The sequence below is a fragment of the Nyctereutes procyonoides genome, unplaced genomic scaffold (genome assembly GCF_905146905.1).
Source record: "Nyctereutes procyonoides isolate TBG_1078 unplaced genomic scaffold, NYPRO_anot_genome, whole genome shotgun sequence".
Taxonomy (NCBI): domain Eukaryota; kingdom Metazoa; phylum Chordata; class Mammalia; order Carnivora; family Canidae; genus Nyctereutes; species Nyctereutes procyonoides.
The window spans coordinates 50490128-50496396 of record NW_026575047.1 but is presented as its reverse complement, the minus strand read 5'-3'; positions in this window follow the sequence as shown (position 1 = coordinate 50496396).

The following is a 6269-nucleotide window of genomic DNA, read 5'->3' as shown; positions in this document are numbered from 1 at the left end:
ATGCCCATCATGGTCTTAAACTTTGAAAGCTGAAACTTTCCCCCTAAATCTGCTCTAAATTCTGTCCTTGAGAAATGACTGGTTTGGGGTACAGTGGCCCACTTTGGGGAAAGAGAAATAGGGCACTGGGCAATAGCAAGAGAAAAGCAAAAGTACCACTGGTTAATCCCTCAAAATAATGTCCTGCTGCATCAATTTAATTCTCACAAAACTATAACTCAGAGAAGTTGAGCAACTTGCCTGAGGACACACAGTCCCTAAATTTGGGAACAGAAGTATTAGAAGTTGTGACCACAGGGGCAGATTTGACCAGGCAGGGTCCAGCCAGGAAACAGAGGCACACTCAAAAGGAAGGGAATGGTTACTGGGATGTAACGAGAAGACTTTACAAAGGGTTAGATGGGATGCAGAAGCATCAGGAATTAGCAAGAGCTGGAAGCCAAAGAGCTGTTAGCACCCTAGGGGCAGAAGAAGGGAGAAGTGTTGGAGGAGCCTGGAGCTCTGGAAGGGGGGCCCTAGAGGAGCAGGAGCTGCAGAATGCATCCCAGGAGGGAGCAGGTGAAGAAAAGCCCAAACCTTCCCTCTTCCTGCCCTCCCATCTCCTGCAGATGCCTCTCATTGTGGAAACAGAAGTCACTGCGGCCTAGCAGTGCTGTGCTGGGCCCAGCTTTACCGGCTTGTAAGAGCCAAATGTTAAGTTTTCAGGAACTTTGTGAGTCAGTTGTTAAACAGCCATTGTTAAAAATAAAATGAGGTAAGTTTTCCGCGCACCTTGAGGGAGAGCGGCAGTTGTCCCAACCTCCCGGCAGGGGGCGCTGCGAGAGGATGGCGAGCCTAGAAAGGGCTCCAGGGCCGCTGCGGGCACGGCTCCAGTCTGTGTTCAGAGGCGCTGCGGCCCAGAAGCAGAGAGGGCTCCCAGCAGAATTTCAGGGAAAGCTCTAGAAGCAGGGAGGGCCTGTGTAGGGATTGGGAAGTGGGAATAGCGGGTGGTTTCTCTACCTGGAGGATCCGAAACACTGTGCCCCGGGCCGTGGTGGGCCTCCCAAGCAAGGTGGAAGGATTATGGACTTCCCTCGAACAGTTCATGCCACCCTTCAATCCATTGCCTGAGGGGAGGCAGAAAGCCAGGACAGAAATGTCTTCCTGGCGAGTTTTAAGGGCTTGAAGAGGACTCCTGACTAGATCAAAATCGGGAAGGAAATCCTAAGGCCTCAGAGCAGAAGGCTGAGGGAAGTCTCTCTTCCCAGGAGACCAGAAACGGTTCCCTAAGGTGGGGGATGGGGAGGAGCAATGGAGGGCAGTGGTGAAAGCACAGTAGATCCTAGAGAGCTTCTAGGGAGGGGAGCCTTGTACCCCTTTCCCAGCAAAGCCTCAGGGAGACAGCAAAATCCCAGCTATATCGTGAGCTCCAAGAGCAGGGGCCTTGTGCCCAGCTCCCCGGGTGCATCCTTGGAGGGGGGATGGCAGGCCTGAGGGGCAGGGCCGCAGTCATGGCCGGGGAAATCTTTTGGAGGTGTCCACCCCCAGCATGAGGGAGGCCAGGAGACAGAGCACCACCCAGAAGTGGCAGAGGGCCTAAGGGAGACACTTAGACACAGAATGGGGTGACTCCAGCAGGGCCACAACCAGCTCCAAGATGCCTTCTGTGCAAATAAGAAAAAAGAGATGAAAGAGTCAGAGGTACATGGCCTGGCCAGTGGATAGTCTGTTGGTGCAAAGAAAAAGTATCCTTTCCTCAGGAGAGAAGTGGTCCTGTACCTACATCCACAGCTTAGCAAGCACAGCACAGCCTGGATTTTATTCCCACTCACCTCATCATCCAGGTATGTCTCTGCCGTAGGCAACCCATTCAACTGTTCATGGTAGCCCACCGTCCCAGCTTCTGCCTCGGTGGATGAAGACCAAGGGCCTGTGAGGTGAAGTGGAAAGCTGGTGGATGCCAGCACAGGCAAGTGACACGAGGACCAGGTAGGCCTCAACCTCGGTGCCCTGGCACTGGTTAAGTCCTCAAGAATGCTAGTGCAGCCCAAAGGAAGGAGGATAGAGCCTTGAACTGATAGAAGATGAGTTTTCATCACCCTCATGGAAATTGGGGCCCTAAATAGAAATCAGGCTGAAATATAGGGAAAAACAGATCTGTTGTTATTGCCTGCACACCCAAATTTTGTCTGGGAGGCACACCTGCTATTCTGCAGGTTTGGCGAGGTAGAAAATGAGGGATGCAGGGTGGGGGAAATGCACTGGGTCTGAGCTGGGCGCAGTGGCATAGAGTAGATTGAGCTCTTTCATGTCCTGGCCCTTACTACCAGCAGGACCTTGGGCACCACCACCTCTCTGAGCACATTTCCTTATCCACGTAATAATGAAGACAGAGTAACACATAGAGAGCCTCTGGGTTGGATGAACTAGTCCTTGCATAGACCTTACCATGTGCCAGGCACAGTTCTGAGGGCTTTACGTGGATTAATTCATATCAGCAGCACAGCAATGTATGAAGTGGGTATTAGCAATTCTATTTTAATGGCGAGGATACTAAGCCACAGAGCATTCAACTTGCCCAAAGCCATGCAAGTAAAAAGTACAGGATTTGAGCCATCCCTGCTCCTACTCATTCCACTAGACTGGCTGTTATACTGTGAGAAACTTGTCACATAGCACCTGGCGGACAGCACCCAGAAAATATTGGTCATCCTCTTGGGTGGATCCCTGAAGCTCATAGCCAGGGGTCTGCCAGGAAGGCCAGGAAGTGATGCCTGGGATCCAGGGGCCAACGCAGATGACACACAGCTCAGCGGAGTCCACAGCTGAGTGGGGCTAGGGAGGGCAGGAGAGCAAACAGGGACTAGTCTTGAACCTTCCAGACTCCATTTCTTCGTCTGTAAAGTGAGGATAACTCTTCCCTCATAGGATTGCTACGGAGACTAAATAGAGAATATAAAGGCATTCAGGACAAGGCGTCTTTATGCCCTAATACATTCAAAAAACTATTTGAATCCAGCCACTCTTGCTTGGAGCTGGGAGTGTTCCCCACTCTGTCACAGCTCTCTGGCTATTTCAAGAAGGCAGATCATTTGTTTATCACTGTTTCGTAGGAGCGCAGCAGGTGTTTACTGGGGATACATATAGGCTGCCTTTTTAAAAGTGCAAAAATAGCATTTGTCATATGAAAAAAATGCACAGTAACTTAACCTGCATAACCTCCCTCCCCTAATTTGGAAAGTCGTGTCATATACATTACAAATGAACTTGGGAAGGGCCCCAAATGGCAGAGAGACCTCCCCTGGTTAATCTTCCCAAGAGAAACAAGACTCACATTTCATCCTCAGAACTAAAAAAAGAAGAATCTGCTATCAACGAGGAACAGCACGTTTGCCATTACTGCCCTTAAAAATACATTTTCCGTGGAGTTTGTTGATGGTGGCCATGACCAGATCATTCAAAAGCTAGTTATTAAGTTCCCTTTCCGTGCTGGAGGCTGGGCTGGGGCCCTGGGGACACAGAGCAGAGGGAGACACAACCCCTTTGCTCTGGGACCCAGGGTCTGGGGAGTGCAGAGGCTCAAGGAGGGCTGCTGTCTTCCCCTAGTAGCCCTGTAAGTGTGTGCTTCCTCTCCTTCTTGGCAACCACCAGTTGCTCAGCAAGACTTCTCTCTGCCTCCATCTTGATTTCCAATCCAGTCTCATGGCTTTAAATATCAACCACAGGCCAGTGACCCTCAAATAGGTAATTCCATCTCAGATTGCTCTTCTGAGCCTGTTGTGTCTTGGGTTAGGGCTCTGTTTCTGACATGACCCTTACATATTCCTACTCTTAACAGGAGAGCCATACGGGTGCTTTGGGTCCCTGAATATCTGGTAATTTGGAGCTGGCTGTGGGTACTCAAATACTTTGGAAAGAAGTGCTGTTCCCCTTTCTCCAGTATGAATGGCTGTCATTCCCTGGGGGAAGGCTCAGGGGAACACAACTGTACTGACTTACCATGGAGTTTGCCAGGTCCTGCCTTCACCGGGTGGCTTCTGGGTGTGAGAACTGACTCAGGACTGGAAATCGGGCCATGACTTACCATAAGAAAATTGAGTGATGACTTAGCATAGGGGTGGTTTTGATTATGTATTTATTAGTGATATTTTTGTCAGCAGCCCCATTTATCTTTCCCCTAGGAACACCATGTTCTGTGAATCATCTCTGTAGATCCCTTAGGTCATCTCCCCTACCCCTTCCAACCTTGCAGCTCATTATGGTAATTGTACTCATCTTGCCTCTGACACTTACAAGACTGCCACCTGCCCTCCACCAGGCCTGTGTCCACAGCGTGTCAGCGGTGCCTGGGTTAGCACCAGCAGCATCACCTAGAACATTTTAGAAATGTACATTCTCCAGCCCCAAGCTCAGACCTACTGTCTCAAATGCTCTGTATTTTGACAAGCCCTCCAGTGGATTTTAATGCATGCTAGGGTATGAGCAGTACTACTGCATTATTATCCCTACCAGAGATACTAGTCCTATATCCTCTCCTACCGGTTATCTGTCCTCTTGCAGAAGACAGGCACCAGGGAGCTTCTCAATGATGTCTTGCCCCTCGCCCGTGTGTGCCTTTCCACTTTGGTAGATGGAGTGTCCACACAGCCTCCACAAACATGGCTAGCCTGCTGTGTTTCTGGACTGATGCCCACTTCTGCTAACTTTTGTTCCCTTCCTCTAGTTTTCTCTCATCCTGCTGCCATCTCTACTTCATTTAAAGTGGACCAGCCCAACAGCAGACTGGCACAATTGTCCAGGGCCCCTGTGACAGGAGGGTGCCCCCACACCAATAGATGCCCCCTGACCCAGATTTCTAGCTGGTCCTGACCCAGTTCCCAGCTCATCCCTGCTGACAGCCAGGGCCTGGAACAGCTTTGGGACTGAACTCCTTTCCTTCCTATGCAGGCCCAGCACTTCCCCTATCAGGTATGCTGAGGTTTCTCCCTAGATATAGGTCCGGGAGGCCAGGAGGGAGGTGGTGGTCAATCCCAAAGGCAAGCATTGTCCTGGAAGGCACCTGCCTCATGTGTGGCCTCTGTATCATCTTCTCAAAGGAGATGGGAGGGGGTTTTATATTCCACCAGTGGGAATGGGTCACTTTGTGGGTGCAGGGGAATCTGGAGGCCCTAGGTTCTTGCCTACAGTACCCAAGTACCTCTGTCCCAAATCTCTGAGTCCCACTCTTGCCCCATTGGTGCCCTGACTTCAATATAGGAAACTTGCCTGGAATGAGAATGCAGGCTTCTCAGAACTATTACCCCCTCTATGCATAAGTATTGTGCCTCGTCTTCCCCTCTGTCTGCCTCCTGCCTGCAGGAGAACAACTGACTAGGTGCTCTAACTCTCACACTTGGCTTTCAATCACTGAGGAATAGTTTAAGATGGACATTTTTCTCTCTTAGTGACTCAGTGGCACTTGGCAAATCACTGAATTCCACACTCCTTCTAGTTCACGTTTTCTCCAACCCTCTCAAAAGCCCACAATATTGCATCGGCTAATGCCTGCCTTCTGCCTATAATTTGTCTCAATTTGCTAAGACATTAGCCATCACACCATGACAGCATGTCAGGAACTATCAATACTCCTACCCACTAGCAGGGAACAATTCAAAAATTAAGAAAACAGGGGATCCCTGGGTGGCGCAGCGGTTTAGCGCCTGCCTTTGGCCCAGGGCACGATCCTGGAGACCCGGGATCGAATCCCACATCGGGCTCTCGGTGCATGGAGCCTGCTTCTCCCTCTGCCTGTGTCTCTGCCTCTCTCTCTCTCTCACTGTGTGCCTATCATAAATAAATAAAAAAAAATTAAAAAAAAATTAAGAAAACAATTCCATTTTCAGTGGCACCAACACACACACACACACACACACACACTCCAACACCCCCCCCCCCAAGAAAAAACAACCCATAGGGATAAAGTTAACAAAAGAAATGTAAAACTTGGCAGCCCCGGTGGCACAGCAGTTCAGCGCTGCCTATAGGGCGTGATCCTGGAGATCCTGGATTGAGTCCCATGTCAGGCTCTCTGCAGGGTGCCTTCTTCTCCCTCTGCCTGTGTCTCTGCCTCTCTCTCTCTCTCTCTCTGCATCTCTATGAATAAATAATAAAATCTTAAAAAAAAAAGAAATACAAAACTTGAACTAAAGAAGCTAAAGAAGACCTAAGCAAATGGAAAGACATCCCATGTTCATGGATTGGAAGATTTAATATTGTTAAAATGGCAAAATGTACACACAACCCATGTGTAC